The 19,701-nt window shown below is 40.1% G+C and overlaps 1 protein-coding gene across 3 annotated transcripts in view; it reads left to right on the top strand.

Annotated features, from left to right (window-relative positions):
* Nucleotides 1-250: 250 nt before the first annotated feature.
* The window catches only part of NLGN4X (neuroligin 4 X-linked), a 189,068-nt gene continuing 169,617 nt past the window's right edge, over nt 251-19,701 (top strand). For all 3 annotated transcript variants that reach the window (XM_075094918.1, XM_075094925.1, XM_075094909.1), the window contains exon 1: nt 251-609. The gene's annotated coding sequence lies outside the window, so the exon portion shown is untranslated. The remainder of the gene's footprint in view (nt 610-19,701) is intronic.

Raw genomic sequence — 19,701 nt, 5'->3', positions numbered from 1 at the left:
CTCTGCCACCGCCGCTCCGCGCGGGGATGCGACGCTCCTCGCAGGAGGCTGAGGATGGAGATACGGTTTCTGTAGTGATGGGGCTGACTGCGGAGAGCTATTGGCTGCCGGCTTTGGAAATTTCATTCAGTTTGGTCCAATAGCAGGAGGAGAGCGCCTGGTACAGCCTGGACCCCTTCCCCCCCCCCCCCCCCCCGGCTCTCTCTTCCCCCCCTCTCCCTCTCTCTCCCAGCTCGCCTTGCCTTGCAGATCAGTCTCTCCCCGGCTCGGTCTCTCTGCATAGGCAATCACAGCTCCTACTCGCAGACCCAACTCTCTCGCACTGATTGCAATGAATTTTCTGCCTGAATGTAGGTCGCTTACAACCGAGAACACGAGTTTCCTTCAAATCCAGTGTTGTTGTCTTTCTTGTTGTTATTTTTAATATTTTTTTTCCCCCGTCGTGGCCGTTGCATTCCTTTGGAGAAGCGAATCGCGTTGGATTCCAAAAAGGAGAGCAGGAACCGTGTGTGAATAATCCCGGCTGCATGATAGTCCGAGAGGATTTCCTGAAAGAATCTGGCTGTGTAAAAAAGACCCCTATGCTTCTGCAGCTATTCCAGTGTTAAGGTAGGAGTACTGGATTTGCCGTTTTAGTGTTCATTTTCATTTTTTCTGTTGCTTCCCCCCCCCTTTTTTTTTTTTTTTATTTTTTTTTTTTTTTCCCGGCGAGGGTGGGGGGGAGAGGGAGAGGTGTTGCAGTTGGTACTCTGGCAAAGGGCGAGCAGTTTGCTGCAGTCGCCTGTGCTGTTACTTTTCCCATCATGATAAAGCGATACTTTCTTTCTGCCATCTCCACCATCACACGCGATCTCGTTGCCACATATGCATACTTATGCAAATTTGTTTCTTTTTTATCCGTTCCGGTCTCGTCCCCTACATCCCCCTTGCACCATCATTTCTTTGGAGGCATTTTGCTGCAATCAGCTATTTGGAAAGGCTCTGGGCTTCTGTGTGAGATGTTTACAAAGTAGCTCTGCCTTACGGCCAAATAAACAGAAGAGTGTGGAGGAGAGGAAGGAAAAATATCTGCAGTACAGGGAGAGAGAGAAGGAGCGAAGCTACAGTTTCGTGCAAGCGCGGAGAGGGGCAGGAGCGGTACCTCATGCGCTGCGTGCGCCGGTGGTTTTCGGGGAAACACAAAACCGACACGTAGGTTTTTGGTTAACCGCTTCCCCCGCCACCACCACAACCACAGAAAAGCGCAAGGGGACGCGGGGTGGCGGGGAGAGCAAGGGAGGCGGCTGCTCAGAGGAAATCTTGGCTCCTCTCGGATTAAGCGGTTCACCCGTTTTGGCTTTAGCTATTCCGTGGCGGGTTTTCCTTCTTCTTCTCCCCCACCACCCCCCCTTTCTCTTTCTCTTCTTTTTCTTTCTTTCTTTCTTCTCTGGGCTCGGGTAAAATGCTCGCTTTTGTGATGGGCATGGGTTTCCGCACGTGATGGAGCGGGGACTGGCACTGGGGAGAGCCAGCGTGCGCGGGGCGGCGGGGGGCGGCGGGGGGGGGCGCAAGAAAGGGGAAAAAAAAGACACACACCACCCCCGCCGCCCCCCCACCCCCCCGCCCCCAACTCGATGCAAATCGGCTTCTCCGCAAAGCTGGGGCGGGGGCTGGCGGCGTGAGGCGCCTCCGAGGCTTTGCCCCTGCCCCGGGGGAGCGGCCGCCGCCGGCCCCCCACGGCCCCGGGTAGCGGGGACGGCCCCGCTGCGGTGGCCCCGCTGGACGCCCGTCAGGCGGCGGGGGCTTGGTGGGGGGAAGCGGGGGCGCCGGCAGCCGCCGTTCAACCCCCCCCCCCCCAGCCCCCCGTTTCCGCGGGCGCGCAGGGTCGGGGCGGAGGGGTGCGCGGGGGGCGGGGGCGGGGCGGGGCAGGGGTGTCCCGCCGTCGTGCCTTGAGCGGGGCTAAGAATAGATGGCGGCGCGGCCGGGAAACTCGGCCGGTTTGGGCGCCCGGCGCGGGGGGGAGCCACGCGGGCGGCGGAGGGGGGCGCGGCAGCGGCGGGGCGCGGCCGCCAGGTGGCGCTGCAGGCCCTTCCAGCCGCGCCGCAGAGCCGCGCCGCGCCGCGCGCCCCGCCGCGGGGCCGTCCCGCGCCCGCCGGCGCTGCGCGGCGCGCGGGGCGACTTAAAGGGCAGGTTATGTGGTGTTTATTTACCGGTACGGGGCGGGTGTGGAGCGGCGGCGGGCGGGCGTGCGGCGCGGGGGCGGGGGCGGGGGCGCCCGGAGCCCGGCGCCCGGGAGCCGCTCCGCGCTCGGCCGGGCAGCGCGCCGCGCCGGAGCGGGCTGAGGGGCGCGGCAGGGCCCGGGGCGGCGGCGGCGGCGGCGGCGGCGGCGGCCTCTGAGCCTGTGCTACGCGGTGCCTGAGCGCAGCCCCCCAGCGCCTGCGGGCTGCGCGGGGTGCCGCTCGCCTCTCGTAAGGGTGGCGGGCACGCGTGGGCGAGTTCAGGGGGTTCGTATTTAAAAACAAGCCACCGCCACAGGAAGGAAAAATACAAAAGAAAAAAAGAAAAAGAGCTCTTCAGCCGTGTTTGATCAGTGTTGAATGCAAGAGCCTGTAAATTTACAGACCAATTTTGGGTTTTAAATTATTATTAATGTTAAGGACATATATGCGTATATTTCGAAGTAGGTGATCAGGAGACAAAGCTTTCAAGCAGCTATGCCAAAACAAAAACCTCTGATATTTTTCCCCTCCTAAAACATAAACCCAACTGCTAAATAAGATATCTCATAAATGGAAGGGCAATGGGCCACATCCCATGGGACGCAAACTAAATTTATTAATTATTAGACGTATAAATCCTCTGTTAGCGCTAAAGAAATAAATGTTCTTCTGTCACCCCAAGAAAAGAAGCAATTATTTCCGCTAATTTTAATTCCTAGGTAAGAACAAAACTTTGCTTTGTAAAGGCGGGCTGATTCTATATGTCAAACCAACCCTGCATTTTATTTTCCTCTTACTTACAAAATACGCGTTTGATACCAATATCACCGATATAGGCTTCTATATAGGTAGCACCTTTACAGAGGTGCGTTAAGGCAGGACATTTCAAATATTTCTTACTTATACTACTGAGTAGGGGGTCGCATGCATTGTTTTACAAGTCATATTCCAATGAATCATTAAAAACTGAGAACATTAAAACATGCCATGCAGTTTCTGGTAACCCAAAACGAGATCTACGATGGCACGTAACTTGCTAAGAATAATATGATTTAATTTGTTTTAATTTTGACCTACCCATATTTTTAATCTTGAAATTGTTACCGCGATGTATATAAATACAACTGTTATTGCTCTCTCTCTCTCCTCTATTCATATGCCTGTACATCATATAGATGCAACTACTGTTGGTATGCTGTGTGCAAGTGCAACCTATTAAGTTGTATAGGGTACTAAAACTGAAATTCAATTTGGTGTCCAAACGCCTTGGTCCTCATGAGGATTTCTAACTCAAAGCTAATTTAAATCCCCCTTTTTTTTTATTTTCATTATTTTTTATTGAACTTAATGGCCCTTAGTTTTGGTCTCTACTGAAAAATATTCATGCAGACAAGAAAAATACATATTCTTCCTTCTGCATTTCTGGAGGGAGTGAGCACTTGCCTAGTTTTGTTTTAAAATGCAGTGCTGTATCATAAACATGAAGACGGTTAAATTCAAAAATTCCCGATGTTTTTTTCTTCATCAGGAAAGTGCAGTGGTCAGTGATGAATTGTCATTTCTTTCAAATGCATCACATCACAATGCAAGCAAACAAAAGCAATCCTTAGCGTGAATGAAACAGGCCAACTGGATTAAATTAGGACAAGTGTCAAAACCGGTAGGTTTACTGGAGATGCTGGGCTATCCTACGTATTTTTTTAATCTTACAAAGTCTTTATCTTTTTAGCTGATCCAATGTTCCTGGGCAGATCATTCACCTGACAATTTTTACTTTTGATAAAATTGTCAATCGTAATAGGCATCCTTCAGCTGAAGACCTGTCATGTAGAGATGAAGGCAAGAGGCAGAAAGAAAAGCTGTTTAACTGAAGCTTTGTATTAAAGATACCGTATAGAAACAAGGATTTGTTTGGCTTTTTTTGTAACAAAAGAGTGATTCAAGGAACATTTACTGACTGCTGCATAGAGGTTTGCACATTTGTTTTTGACAGGTTCTCAATACAGCCTCCTCTTGGCCTTTCAAACACGCATACTGCTATTTGATGGCTGAATCACATAGTGTAAAGAACAGCTCCACCTGGGTAGGACAGGAATAAGCATCATGCTATAAGAGGCATATAATTTAGTCATTCTGTCACTTGAAGACTTGTCACGGAGATTCAGGATCTCTTCTGCATGAGTAAGATCGGTTAGTTATGTGCACTGAATTATTAGCGTGTGAGTCTTTAAAAAAAAATATTCTAATAAAACCAAAACATAAACACAAGCTGCACAAATCAATGTAAGGCTCTGATGTCCGACTGCAGCTATCCTCTGGCAGAGTTCAACTCGGGTGCTCTCCAGCAATGTTTGTAAAGCATTTATGCTGTGAGCCATTTCCATCCTCACAACCGACAGGGTTATGTACTCAACTCTGTCACCTTTTAATAGTTCTCTACTTCTCATTTTATTTGTTTTAGTAGTCCCCAGATTGGATTTGGAAAAATAATAATAAAAAAAAGCACCAGTAAAACCCCCCCAAACACCAAAGGAAAAAAACACCGTGCTGTCTAGTGGAGTAAAACCAAGGTGTTTTTGATAATACTCTTGGAAAATTATTTGCAATGAGATAAGGCACAATGCTAATCAACTTTTCACACATTGAAAATGGAAATAAGGGTAGACAAGGGAAAAATGAAAAATATAGACAGTTAAAAGTGGTTGAATTTAAACGGTAGGAAATTATTCTGGAGATGTTACAGGCAAACTCGTCCCTCTTTAACCCATGTAAACTAATGGGGATGAGTTTTGACATTAAAAATGAGCTTTAGATGAAACAGGATTACTTTATGGCTTGCATGCATAGCTCGCATGAGGGTCTGAATAGAAGCAGCCCTTGTCGGATGCTGGCTTTTCCCGTGAGATCTGCAGTGGGGCTTCACCAGTAGCATGGCTAATCCAAACCAAATGCATGACCACATGCTGGAACGATCCCTGGCTGCTGGAATGAACCTTAGCTAGGAATGCTCAGATTTGTACTGTAAGAATCTAAAAATAAATTGCAGTCACTGATGTCACAATGTATGATTCTTTCTTTTGGCTGTCTTCTGTGCTGAGCCCACACACCACTTTGTGTCATAGGGCGTATTTCGGTAAGTGCATGCCACTGACTAGTTTCAGTGGAGGGTTAGGATTTTCCATGCTTGTCTTTCTTCTGTTATTTATGTGCTCACTGAGATTTGCAACTTGATGGGGAGGCTGAGCCTTTCAAGAGAGGTAGGCTTTGAAAATGAATGGCGCTCTTATTAGCAAAAAATATTTGAGACAGTATCACAGTGGACTGATTCAGTTCCCTCTGAAAACTAGAGCAGAACATAGCTGTCATAATTTACTGTTATTCAAATAACTTCCTTTAAAGAATTCTTTTTCATTGCTTATAGAGAGACTATTTTTAAATATTGCACATATTGAGACAGACTCACACTAAAGAATGATTCTTTTATTAGATAGAATGTAATACTTTCATAATAATGTAACTATAGAAGAGATCTGTAGAATAAAATGTTTGGGTTTCTTCCTAGATTAGCCAACAGTCAATTATAGCTAATTCTGCAGTGGCGGTTAGGATTTCATAGATAGAATGAATTAGCTCAACTTTATTTACTTGTGTATGAATTTATTTTTAAAGTAATAAAAAAAATAATTTTGAGGTTAAGTTACACAAATCACTGAGCCTAAGCCACTTCAATATTTCGCCATAACAGATGACAGATGAAATAGTAGTGGCATGGCTTGATGGTAGCAAACTTCCATCTAGCAGTATCTTTCTGGTTTGCATCTGTTGAATGCAGTAGACAAAAATAGATAGCCTACTGCTTCTTACCGCAAATAAGTCCAGAGGTAAGACCTTTCCTTTGTCCTCCAAGTGGAGGTAATCGCTGTCGTTTAGGAGAGGCCTAGTACAGACAGAAGTGGAAGAGGACCATCACAAATAGCATTTCTGTCCCAAAGTGTTGCTTGAAGTGGTCTAATGGCTTGATTATTTTGAAAATGCCTATTGCTGTACTGTATGGGTCGATTACAGACCCGGTATAGACCTGGAAGGACCAGGTTTTCAAACTCTTGGGACTGTGCTCTGTAGCGTTGCTGTCAAGTTAACGGCCTTTCCAAGGGAGGCCAACCAGCCATGTTGGCCAGTGCCACCATGTGGTGATCTTGTGATATTGTTGCCAGACGTCTCCGGGTTGGTGATCACACTTCTTTAGGTCTTTATCTTTTCAAGTCAGTTTTGAACCCTAGTGAAAAAATAGTTTAATGGCAACAAGTCTTCTTTCAAAAAACTGGTTAGAAATACTATGGAGGGGGCTCAAATAAATTAGTTATATTTTCTGTAATAGGGTTTGGGGTTTTTGTTTCGGTGGTTATTTTTTTATTTTTTCTTTTGAACTCTGGTGGAAAGTAAGTGGATAAGCTTCAATAACTCTTCTGTTTGATATTTTTCTATTCCAAAACAGACTGTGCAGTATCAGCTCCAAAAACCTATTTGTTCTATTCCAATAAACAAATACTACATTATATGTCATACTTTTGAATTCTGCTATATAAAAGCCCTACCTCCTATCCATCCAAATGTAATAAAACAAGGACAAAGCTGCTAGCCTCATTTTGAAATAAAGAATTTGGAATGGACTCAGATTCTTTCTGTCTAATTCTTTATCGTTTCATGCTGACTCTTGTAGTCCAGATTTTAGACTTAATTTTTAAGACTTCCATAAAATTTAAGCTTGAAAAGTGGATGTGCTAGCCAGTTTCTCATCTGTTAAATAAAGTTGTTTGCAGACACTATGCGGAACTCTGCTATTAAAGGAGAGCCGGGAATTACTCAAAATAAATCAATAGTGTAATTATACATCTGAAAATTATTTTGCTGAAAATAAATAAAACTTTTTTTCCTTTCTCTCTACTACTTTACTCCACCAATTGCTGTTGCTTATCCATGAAATACCTCTTTTGAGCACTTGGGTATATAAAGAATGTGTTGCAAATTACCTGAAAATTATATAGGGAACATATTTATGTTTTGAGATATGATTCTATCTTTTCTGATGTGTTGTGGAAGATTTTCAGAGCTGTCTTTTGAAATAAACAAAATTAGTATATTATTCATATGGGATCATGTAAGATACAAGCTATATACGCCATCTAACTTAGAATAATTTTTTATTCGTTTTCTTATTGGATTTGGCATAGACCATTAATATTAACAGACTTGTGTAATAGGACCGAGATTAGCAGACCGGTGACAGATTAGTGTCATGGGACCAGGTCTTGTTGGATTCAGTGTAAAGATTCCTGTTAATTTCAAAGGCTTTTGGTCAGGTCCTATGAATAAGTAATATTTAGAATTATATGGAGTATTTGCATAGAACTGTCAATGTCATAGAGCTTAAAAGTTTTCTGCCAACTTCTTGTTAAGTTCTGCTAATGAAATTGCTGTCAAACCTTTGAAAATGAAAAAAAGAAGGCAGAAGGCTCTGCAAAATAACGCATCTCCATCCCTTCCTTGAAGAGCTTGTTACAGGCCTGGATGATTATGCACAGTAGAAAAGTATCCTAGGTGATGTAGGAGCACGTACAGTCTCAACTCACGTTCTGTTGGTGACGGTGTTTATAAAGACAAATGGTTGTACAGACTTGGTACTATCTGTGATTTCTTCCTGAAGTTTCTCGGATTTGCTTTTCAGCAGAAGCTGGGTATGTTAGTAACCAAACTGATGGAGTGCACACATCCAGTTTGTACACCTTCCCATGCAGTCATCCCGCTAGCTAGGGTTGTGCTGGAGAGAGTTTTTGCCTTATCTCCGAACTAGCTTGGTATACTGTTACGTCATCTCCCTGGATGTTCAGTTGTACTGGTTTTAGATCATAGATTTCAAGATTATTTGAGGTGATTGTGATAAAAAAGGGCAAAAATCCTTCCCTGGATTCCAAAGGAATTGTGGAAGAGAGGTGAAGCCCATGTGAATTTTTGGTATGTCTACCATTACTGAAACTCTCTGAAGTTTGTAAAGTAATAGGACTGTATCTGGATTTCATGGGATGTCTCAGGCAAATAAAGACAAAAAATCCAGCAACAACCAGAGGAAGCAGCTTGTGAGTTATTGCTATATGAAATATTCCCTTCACCCAAACTTAAGAGCACATAGTTCCATACGGTACTTCAAGACAACGTTCATCAATCAAAGTATTGCTTCTCAATCAGGTACATAGTCACTGATTTGTTGGTTGGAGACTCTGAAGCCAAAGGTATCTCTATCACTAATGTAATTATTATAATGCCTGCCTGCTGCATTTGACATCGTCTACATGAAAGCAAAGACAAGTTCTCAGAACACAACGGCTTGAGGGGAAGTAGAACTTTCTGCACATTATCCACAGCTGGACAGATGAATTGTGGCGCCTGTGGCTGGGAATTTGTATTAACACAGCCAACAGTAGGTCCGCTGCCTGAATTAGGAATGTTCCCTGTGTGTAGTTTCCAAAGTTCAGGTGGTGAACTGGGGGACAGATGATGCAGATCCACTGGTTTTGACAGATTAAATAATAGCAATTGGAATAACTGTAAATTGGTCTTGGAGCTGAAGGAGGTCTCCTTAGGGTAGAGCTAGCATATAAATTTCATGGTCATTGTGATACTTTGCTGTAGTTCAGGTGCACAAGTTATAATGCAGCATAGGTGGACTTATTGCTTCAATCTGAACAGGTTAACAGTTATTAAGAAAATACATTAATTTGTTTAATCTTCCATTTGTTATGTCTTTCTTTTTATCAGATCTTGTAGCTGAACTGTGTTTGAATTATGGCTTTTGAAGAGAAATGTTTAGTGTTTATATTGGTTTGATGTAAACTTTACATATAGATAATGTTTCAGATACAGTGCCTTAAGAATTAGATAATGCAGGCCAGCTGGCACTTATATTTAAAGGACAGAGTAAATTAGAAAGATCAGTAAGATTTTTATGCTACGTGCCTGTGAAAGGCATGATGCATTGATTTGTCTGCCCTGATCTGGTACAGAGGTAAGATGTTACTGAAATTCAGTGGATTAATGGTGCAGTTAGCATGTACCATTATCTTACATTGAGTTGTTACCGTCACGGAGTGGCACGCAAGCACAAGCAAAAGTAGTTCCCCACTAGCAGAGCTGGCCCATCTTCATTTGTGCTGTAGTGCAGCAAATAAATCTCCTTGGAAATGTTGGTCTGAATTTTCCTTTCCCTGTTTGCTTTGGAAATAAGATGTTCTAGTGAATTGCTGTCCTGCCCAAATTTATCGTGTCTGAGACTTTTGGCTTTGGAAAAATGAAATTAGAACATGTAGTTAGGATCTTCCATTTTCTCTATTTCTGCCTTTCCTGAAAATTTTGTTTGTTTGTTTGTTTTCTTTTCCTGTAAGTTTGTAATCTCTTAGCATCCCAGATCCTGTGAAGTGCTTTCTTCCATTCATGACTTACTACAGGTGTATTACTGGTCAATATGATTATGATGACTTCAATACCTAGAGTAAAAACCCTATTATCTCTTGGGTGATTTGCATTAGAAGCTCTGTTATGCTGAATTTGAGTGCCTTTTTGTGAAGGATTTCTTGTTTAGGCAATAGAAATTGTATTAGCAATATAAAAGTTATATTGGCAATGCTGTAGAAGGGACAGGAGATGGGAGCATTTGTAATAGCAGTGGTGTGTTGAATTCTCTTAGCTATTAGCCAAATAAGAAGAGAAAACTAAATAAGTCTTGCATTTGGTATATGAGTAAATGATCACTGGACCATAACACTTCACAGAAACATCCTTGTGTGGTAGATTTTAGTTTATGTTTGCCCCTGCAGGGTGGCCATTTGGTTAGGCTTGATATTTCACTGCTTTCTCAAACCAGTTACAGCTGTTTTTTCAAGAGCAACCAAACCGCATAAACTTGGACACGATACTGTCTGGAGCCAGAGGTGCCAATTAGGATGATGGAGAGATGGTCCAGTTCCATTTTGGAAGAAAATTTATGGGTTTCTTAACAGCAATGATGGCACTTGTAACACCACTTCTACCTCTTAATGCCTGAAAACTAAGCACCGAGCATAATTATGTCTCACATGAGGATACTGCATATTCCAGTTCTTAACTTTTCCTCTGTGCAAGATGAGGATGCTTCTTAAATGACCCAACCCCTCCTCTTATTCATCATCCCTAACTTGATGTGGTGATTTCCTTCTCATCGCCTCAAGATGCCCATCCTAGTCAGAGACTGTAAACAGGCAGTGAGTAGCAGACAGATTATCAGTTTCAAAGGAAGGTTAACAGGATTAGCTTTCACAGAAAAAGAATATGAATGGAAAATAGTGAGTGGGATGAGGTAAGAAGTCAGTTGCAGTTGGGGTAGAATCTCAAAACAAATACAGGGCATTAAAGAAACAATACGAGAATGTAAGAAAAGGATAGGGATGACACATAGGGACAGTAGACATACTAGAGCATAGATAGTAGAGTATTAAGAGGAGTGGCAGTTCAAATACTGTATTCTAGAGAGCTTGTAATAGTGGGAAACGAGTCAAGGCAGACTTAGAAGAGGAGGAGATGCTTTTGAACATCAGAGTTTGGTTTAGTCTGGGGGGCTACAATATATTAGAGGTAATTTCACTATGTGGATCAGGGTAAAAATATCATTCTTAGTATCATCATCACTCTGTAGGGTTCTAGATTGTAAACCTTGCGATTGAGTCTCTTTTCTTCTGAATAATCTTCTCCCCCCCCCGCCCCCCCCCAAATAAAGGATTTGTTAAATTGTTTTTTAAGGAAACCATATCTAGTGGTATCATCACTGAATATATTTCTATTTAGGATTGTTTGTTTGTTTTTATCCAATTTTTCCCAAGAATTATAATAAGTCATCTTCTCTGTTTCATTTCAAATGCATGGGGATTTTGGGTTTGTGTGGGTGTTTGTTTGTTTGTTTTTGGGGGATGGGGGTGGTGATGTTTCCCAGCATGGCAAGTTTTACTATTAACCTGCAGTTCCTGGGAGAAATTAGTCTTGCAGAGAAGTGCATGCAGATTGTGGAGAAATTTACCTGGGATTACATAAAGGCAGGCTTAACAAATGAAATTAGAGTAAAATATATCTTCATCCTACTCATATACATCATTCAAAGATGTTAATGTAATAGTTGATGAAGGGTCTGTGCAGGAGCTGCTGTACTATTACCTCACATTTAAGCTATACTCAATAGTTACAAGTCTTTTCTTTGATCGCTTTTTAGGATAAAATAGAATTGATGTACCTCTGCCTAGCCCAAAATGTCATCTTTTAAAATAGTAAACCTTTGGTGATGTATAAAGCAGCCAGAAGAAAACAGTTTTTCTTCAGAGTATGCAGAGTACTAGCCTTCCTTTCATGTCCTCAGTAAACAAGTTTCCTCTATACACAGAAATGGACATAATGCATACATCATCACTTTTAAGAGCCATTTTTCCTGCTGTGAGCTGTATATCTAAGAGACTACAAGCACCACCAAGACCTCATAATGTTGTTTTTATGTTGGCTTATACCATTGTCTTCAGTGGCGCTGTGCCTAATATTTGGCTCTCTGGAAATATTAATTTAGTGCTTAAAAAAAGATAGTCGGGTTCCAGGATTTTTCTCCTCCTTTTGCAGCTAACATCTCATCAGTTAATGTATTAATTTGGCAGGAGTCTCTTTTCAGCTAAGAAGAACTTGTTCTCTGTGGAGTAAATTGTTTACAGGCCAGCTATATATGTTTGACCTAGTGAATGTGAGTGAAATGGTCCATCACAAATTCATGTAACTGCATTAACCTTCTTGATGCTGTGATTCTGAAAAGTTAAGACAAGGTGAATGACAGGAGGTGGTGAAAATGTGATTCTTGAACATGACACACATTTTACTATGTGCAAATAGGCTTAGGACTTAAATTATTTTTTGAGTTAAAATTCTACTTTAAATTTATTTGTCATCTTTAGATGATTCTTGTTAAACAGGAGGATTTTGTTTTATCAGAATTTAGAGTCAGGTGGAAATGTTTTAAATTCCGAACCCATGCTAACTTCCAGTATGTGCTCAGATTTTGTGTTTAGAAAGGTAGAAGTTTCAAGTACAGGAGGATAAAAAATTAAATGGAGGAGGAAAAGAAATCCACTACAAACTACTTTATTACCTTATACCAACTTCTTTTTCTACTCTGACATGCACCAGGATTTATTATTTATAGTACAAATATTCTATGAATAAATAAGCACTGCATTTTATGTAAGGAGATATCTCAACCCAGAAGTAGTTTGCTAGAGAATATTGATAAAAAATTTGGCTGAAGAATGCAATTTTTGTAGAACAGTATTTTGTCTTTATTTGCAAAAACATAAACATTTTTTCCACAAAAAATAAATGGAATAGATTAGAAAAAGATAAAGATTCTAGACTTTGTCTAGACTGTTACATGCTTTCCAGAGTCTTTCATATACTTCTGTGAATATTTTTTTTTGAAGGGGTGGAGAAAGAAGCAAAGGAATTAATTTCTTGTTAGCTTTTTGTTTGTTTGTTTGTTTAGTTTTGATTTGGCTTATATTCTGTAGAAGGGAATACGATTTTCAGGTATCTAGACTGAGAAAACCCCAAACCTGCAATACCACTCAATCCTGCTTCAGAAAAGCACAAGATGGCCACTTTGGGAAGGAGAGGAGAAGGTGAAAATGTGAGCCTTGCCTAAACAGAGAATTGGGATATGGCTCCAGTACTCACACTGGGAAATGCTTCTGGGTTCTCTGATCTGGATGTAACTAAAGTCATGCCAGAAGTCACTCTGGCCTATCCACCACTATTTTGAAGGTAGTAAATTGACTTCAGCTCTTTTCTTTTTTCCTGGGCTGGCAGCCTAGAGACATAGGAAAGAATTCTCATTCCAGATTTTCTAAGTATTGTTACACAAAGGGTGTTGGAACAGGCTTACATACACAGAGTTTTATTAGTGTGGTCTAATGAGGAATGTTACTTTAGGTAGAAAATACATGAAAAATAGGAATCAAATGGGAGAGAAGAAAGAGAAGGGCAGACTCTTCCCACTGGCAGTCCAGGAAAAGCAGTGTCAATGATGGGGAGTCCCTGATGAGCACCTTTCTCTGGGGATTTTCTGTGGTGCAGCACACAGAAACAATGAAGATGACAGGGTTGATGATTTTTTTTTGTCGTGCTTCTCCTCTCGCACTATATACTGAAGACCATGTGAAAATTCCCACTGGTTGTTTCAATTCTTGATGCTATTGATGCTGATTGGAGTATGGTAATTTTTAGGTTCAAATGTTGCATGTTGCTTATTATTTAAATACTTAATAAATATTGTCCAATAATATAAAATTTATTATTATCTATTTTGCTGTGCACTATATTTTGGTTTTCTCTATTATAAACTAAAGTCTGCAAAACAAAATGCAAGGAAAGATGGTGCGGGAGGGCAGGCGAAAGAGGGACCATTCCCACTGCAGTGGTAATTGCTTCCACGAGTGCCTACCATAACAAAACGACTGGGATTTGCAGTTGCAAGACTGTAAGAGTAACAACACAGGACCTAGAGTTTGAGAACGTCAAGGGAAAAAGAAAAATACTTCTATGGAGGCTCTGGAAAACACTGCCTCGATGGCTCAGGTGAGAGTTTACAGAGCTGCGAATTGTGGACCCTTGGCATTACTAAGGCTGAGGTGCTAGCACACTCGAGGCAAAACATGCTTTAACAACATTCAGGAATCAAAAATTCCTATTAGATCACTTAAGCTTAAAATCAGAGATCTGAAAAAATCGGATCATGTAGACATAGCTTAGAACTTTAAATACTGCCTTTTTCTCAAAAAGGTAGAGAGAATTCCAATGATCATTTTGTTTGTTTAGCTTGGTCTAGGCAATGGCATAGCATATGAATATAATACCTCTATTATAAAACTATTCCGTGATCTTTTAAGGAAAAAAATATTACCTTATGCTTTGCTATATTTATATAACTAGAACCAGTACTAGTTTGTACATTGTTTCTAAGTATGAGGTGACTTTGTATCCCCTTACAACTTCTAGTATTTCATAATGTATCCTTTGGAAGGAAAGGTGCCTTCTCATCTTAAGACTACATCGTTTATCAAACACTAATTGACATGGTACGTTTAGATGCGCTATGACTTTGTAAATCAGCAAAAGAATTGCCCGATATCCACATTACACGATGCCTCAAGGTATTCCAAAATACAAAATCTAGCCACAGGCATTAACAACACATAGAGTGATTGCTGTCATATCTTGGTGCTATTCCCAGAAATGCCACATTCAGAAGACACTACTTTGAGGAATGATGTTGCAGGATCAGATGGCTAAATTCATTAGAAGCTGAGGTACCACAACAGGGAGGACAGATGTACTGTATCCTGACAATGTGTTGACAATGACAAGATCAGGTATCCTTGATGATCTTGGCTTTTGTAGTGGCAAACAGCAATGCCCACAGAATTTCTTGAGCTAGATACCACCTGATTCAGTCTTTCAAACTAATCTCAACAGTGGAAGAATTTTTTCATTTCATTTTTAAGTCCTTCTTTCCTTAAAAAGTTATGCATTGAAGGAATGCAAAAGTTTCTCAATAGTCCAAGTAACTACTTTAGATCATAAGATTAGCTGTTCAGTGTCTGGATGTCTCAGACTTGGCTGATGTGAACTGAAGAAGCTGAGAATTTGTGACTGTGTAGATTCTGGATTGTTCTGACGTAAGAACTGGGAACCCCCATCTCCACCCCCCCGCCCCCCCCCCCCCCCCAAAAGAAAGAAAAAAAAGAAAACAAAACAAACAACAAAAACCCAAAGCCAATAAAACAAACCCCATAATACCCATCAAAAAAACCCCACCACCTTTATTTTACCATAAGCCTCACGTATTAGTAGTTGATGAAAGATCCTTGCAGGGCGGCTGCACTGTTTCCCACTGTGAACTGTAAATGTGTTCAGTGAGGCTGTGTCTAAAAACTTTTATCAAACACCCATTGAATATATCACACAAACTAGGAGAGCCAGGAAGGAATTTATTTTGGCTTTTAGGTCCGCCTATTTTAGATAATCAATTCATTCTCAGATGTGCTGAGCTGTATGACAAAGATTTCGCACTGATGTTCAGTGAAGATGATCTTGGTGTGAGACACCAACAGCCTCTGGATTTCAGTGATTTCCCTCCTGGTGAATGAGCACCTCTCTTTCTCAAAGATGTCTCTGTCAGATCAGTGAGAGCTCTACCTGTCTTCCAGTGTCCTTGACTTCATAAATCAGGCTTTTATACCACTAGTTTAGCTCAGATGCCACTGAAAACCAGTACCATAGTTCTGAATCTCTTGGAAATGCAGCAGGTTTTGGTTATAACTAAGAAAAACTGTAATTAAACTTAATATTTATTACTTTTCCTTCAGTCTAGATACTACCGGGTGCTGACCAGATTAACTGGCTAGCAGGATCATTGAAAGTATATGTGGATGCTTGGTAAGATTTTTCTAAAGTTTTTAAGGAAAGACCTTCTTAGAGTACCCTGTGGGATGGTTCCTCTTGCATACCACAGGGGTCTACTTTCAAACTCTAGTCAGTTGTGTCCAGGCTAGTTTTTCTAGGCTTTCATTGCAACTTCTGGGAAGAAATAAGATCTTTGGAATGCAATTTACCTTTTTTAAGGTCTTATTTAGAATGAGATTAAGCACTTGTGATTAATGCGTGTAAGTAATAAATTAATTTGATCAGGTGAAACCTGATCAATGAATGTAAATACGATCTTGGTCAGTTTACGTTGTTCCACAGACTACATGTTGACTTTCCTGTTCTAAGGCCTTGTCTGAGACAACCATGTTATTTCCAGAGCAAAGGTCTGTTACAATTGTACTTTATCATTATTTCTGTTATATAAAGTTATGGGTTTCCTTTTAACATAAAGGGTAGCTCTTTTCATGGCAATACAGTTCTTGATGTTTGACCATTTGTGTAATTTTCAAACCAATTTTCCTTACGAAATTGTGGAATTGTTGGACATCTGATACCCTTGAATGGCATTGATAGTCTAGGCTCTAGCCTTAATCTGAGGTTATTACTGCACATATCAGAGGCCTGAATGATCAGACTATTGTCCTTTTTGAATTTCTGCATGCTAGCAGTTTTTTCACAGTTTGTTGTGTTATTGGTTATTGGTGTCAAGAAACTTCATTCTCGAATCCAACATTGTCATTCAGTAGTTTAGTCATATGTGAAAAATAGAAGCTACTCATGTATGATGGATGCAGATCATTATGGATGAAAGAAAGAGTATTTTATATGCTGGTTATCTACAAGTACATTCTGTGTGAGACATACATACTCTTGAAAAAAATGTGTGGAGGTGTTTCAAAAGGTTTTCAATTATTCTGAATTTAAACGGGGTGAAAAAAATTATAGTAGGCATAGCATCTATTGGAAATAATTTTAATGTATATGTTTTACTGTTACTGAGGTTTAAAGACTCAGACTACCATCTCTTATTCCTTTGCAAGTTTTGCTAAGCATAAAACAGTGGAGATGGCTGATTTTTTTGGGGGTAGGAAAGTGCAATGCAGAACACTTATATTTAAAGTACTAAGTTCACAATATAGTCACTGGAAATTTCATAGGTATCTCAGAAGGAAAATCTCCATGTGAGTTGCCTGCCTAAATATATTTAAGTCAGGACATAAAATTTAAACTTCCAAAAGCATCAATAAAACCAGCAGTTTACATTTCTAGTCAATCCTGGATGTTCTAAACCCCAAACTTTTTGTGGCATTATGAATTAATTGCAATATGAAAATTTGGAAGAGGAAAAGAGTAGCTTCATTATTTCAATTCTATTTTAAAATTTTACAAGAGCACCAATGAAGGCAATAACCAATATAATGGTTGTTGCAACACAGTCTCTCAATTCAGCAGCAACAGTTAATATTTCTCACATGAAAAGAGCTAAAGGATTAGACATGTTTGGATTTTTTTAATCAAAACTGACGTTAAAATTTATTTTTCAAATAAATTTTTGAAGTTCTAATTTAAAAATAATATGCATATGTGTATGTATGCATATACATATACATATACATACATGTATTCTTCAGCTCTTTTAAATGTCTGGTGGTTTTTATTGCCAAACAAAAGATTGCATGCATCCACTTGATAATCTTGGATGGCTTTTATGAATAGCTTTTTTTTTTTTTTTTTAAATGAGTGATTTAAAAGAATAGATTTGAAACAAATGCAAACTCAAATTCTAAAATAGAAGATGACCATCTGTAGTGGTTCATGTACTGTGAACATCTGTCTCTTGAATAGCTGTCTTAGCTAGGAAGGTTTGTTTTTGTCCGGTAGGATTCTTGAGTGAAACAGTAGCGTTTCTTTGTGCTTGGATAATCAGACAGTGACAATTTCTGTTTACATGTTTGGAACTGATTACACAACAATAATCTAATTTCAAAGGAATATGATCTGTGTTTTCTAGATATAGGATTTTTTCTCAACATCTCAAAGTCTGTTTCAACTTCTGAGAATATTAGTAAAAGAATTTAACACCTTCCCTAAAATAATGCAGGAAGAGCTCTATTAAGAAACAACAACAACAATAAGCTTTTGACATGATGTCCTATTGTCTACTGAGGGGATTTAATCACTGAATTATTAACTAAAATCAACTGACGACTACAACAAAGGCATTTCTCACTTGTCCATCTATGAGTCTCAATTGCATCTTAGGTTAATAGAACAAAAGAATGAAAAAGCACTGCAAGCTGCAATGCTTTTATGTGTTTGTATTATAGGTTATGTATTAATGGAATATCTAGTGTATTTGTAAAAATTCAAATGGTTACCTGCATGCAGAATGCCTTTGTTAGCATAGTTACCTACGGTGAGAAAATTTTCTATAAATAGGAAAGTACTTCTTGAAAAATACACATACACAACATTTGGAGTTTGCGGTTCTCAAGAATTTTATTGCTGCGGTGGTTTGACACCAGGGGGGTCTTTTGAGGTATTAGGTTTTCAAAGCTTTTGAAAATCAGGCCACTTAGCTGCCTGATGGAAGCTTACACTTTATCATTGTCCCCCATATTAATACTGACCGCACATGTATGTTTCTGGAGTCTGTGTCTACTCAGAGTAATAATTCTACAAACATCTTGCAGCACTGTGTAATGCGTAACTCCAAGTTACTTGTAGAGCTGGACTCAGTACCCATATCGGCACAGTGACATGACAGTGCTGTTCAGCCCTCCAGATGCTGGGTGCTTTGCTTGGGCAGAAAGTCCTCTGACATTCAGCTTCTGGGACCTGAACTGTTGTCTTCACACAGCACTACAATGCAATATGAAATATACCAGTTTGGTCAGAGTTAGCTTTGTTTCTCTATATAACTCAGGGTATATCATCAGTTCTTACAGCTTCTTGAGGTAAAATTTGTCTTGCGGTCTGCAAAATGGAAGCAGTTTTGGTTTTGTGCAAGACTTCTAAAGTATGTTTCTCTTTAATGTTGTACTTGAGACCTTGTGATAGTTATGGCTGTCACAACCGTGCTTTTAGGTATGATTTACAATTTTCCATTAGCGGCTACCACTGAGTATAGTTACCTATGTCCTGTCAGAATTTCCTCCCAAAATTTTGTGTCCAATAGGCTGCAGTCAAGTATGAGACAGCAAATATGAGACGTGGATACTTGGACCAACTCCGGCAGTCTACTGATCTCATGAGGACTTTTATTGACTTCAAAGAGCTCTGGATCAATGCCTTAGTTTCTGCCCGAAGCAACTGTAGTCTTTCTTCAATTTTAGCAACTAAAATACTGAAAGGCCAACACATAACTCATTCACTCCTGAATATCTCTATTCTTCCAAGAAACAGCAGGGCAGAGAAAAGCAATTGGCTTTTCAACCAGATAAGTGGAAAAAGAGTGGAGATATTAGACTCATGGCAATCATAAATTTGTTTTTGTTATGACCTGTAATCAACAGCATATGATATAACCTATTGTTGCAGGCACATCTAAAGATGACTGACAGCCTTGAGCAAGCAAGGTCTAGCTGAAATCAGAATGTTCTAAATACAGAACAATGACTTTATATATAGTCCTACAGTGAGAGAAATCTTTTCATTTCTTGTTCTGATGGGAGACAGAAGAGGATTTATTAGACTTTTGGGAAGCTTTAGAATCTTCAACAAATATTCCAAAACACTGCACTGGAAACATTTTAGGCAACTTAGTTCATGTAACAGAGTTTAAATAAATTTACCAACTTATTGATTTCCTGCCCTAAGGAAATTTAAGAGCTTTTATTATTATTCTGTTTGTTATTAGCTTGTTCAGTTAATTATTCTACACTGTCCAGTGCTAATTTTGGAGAATTCTAAATCTAATAGATTCAGTTAGTATATGGAGCGGTTGATCAGCTGAGGATTGAGACAA

Source organism: Phalacrocorax aristotelis, chromosome 1 (assembly GCF_949628215.1).
Source record: "Phalacrocorax aristotelis chromosome 1, bGulAri2.1, whole genome shotgun sequence".
Classification (NCBI taxonomy): Eukaryota; Metazoa; Chordata; class Aves; order Suliformes; family Phalacrocoracidae; genus Phalacrocorax; species Phalacrocorax aristotelis.
Note: the sequence above shows the minus strand (reverse complement) of the source record. Positions and strands in the feature narration are given on the sequence as shown.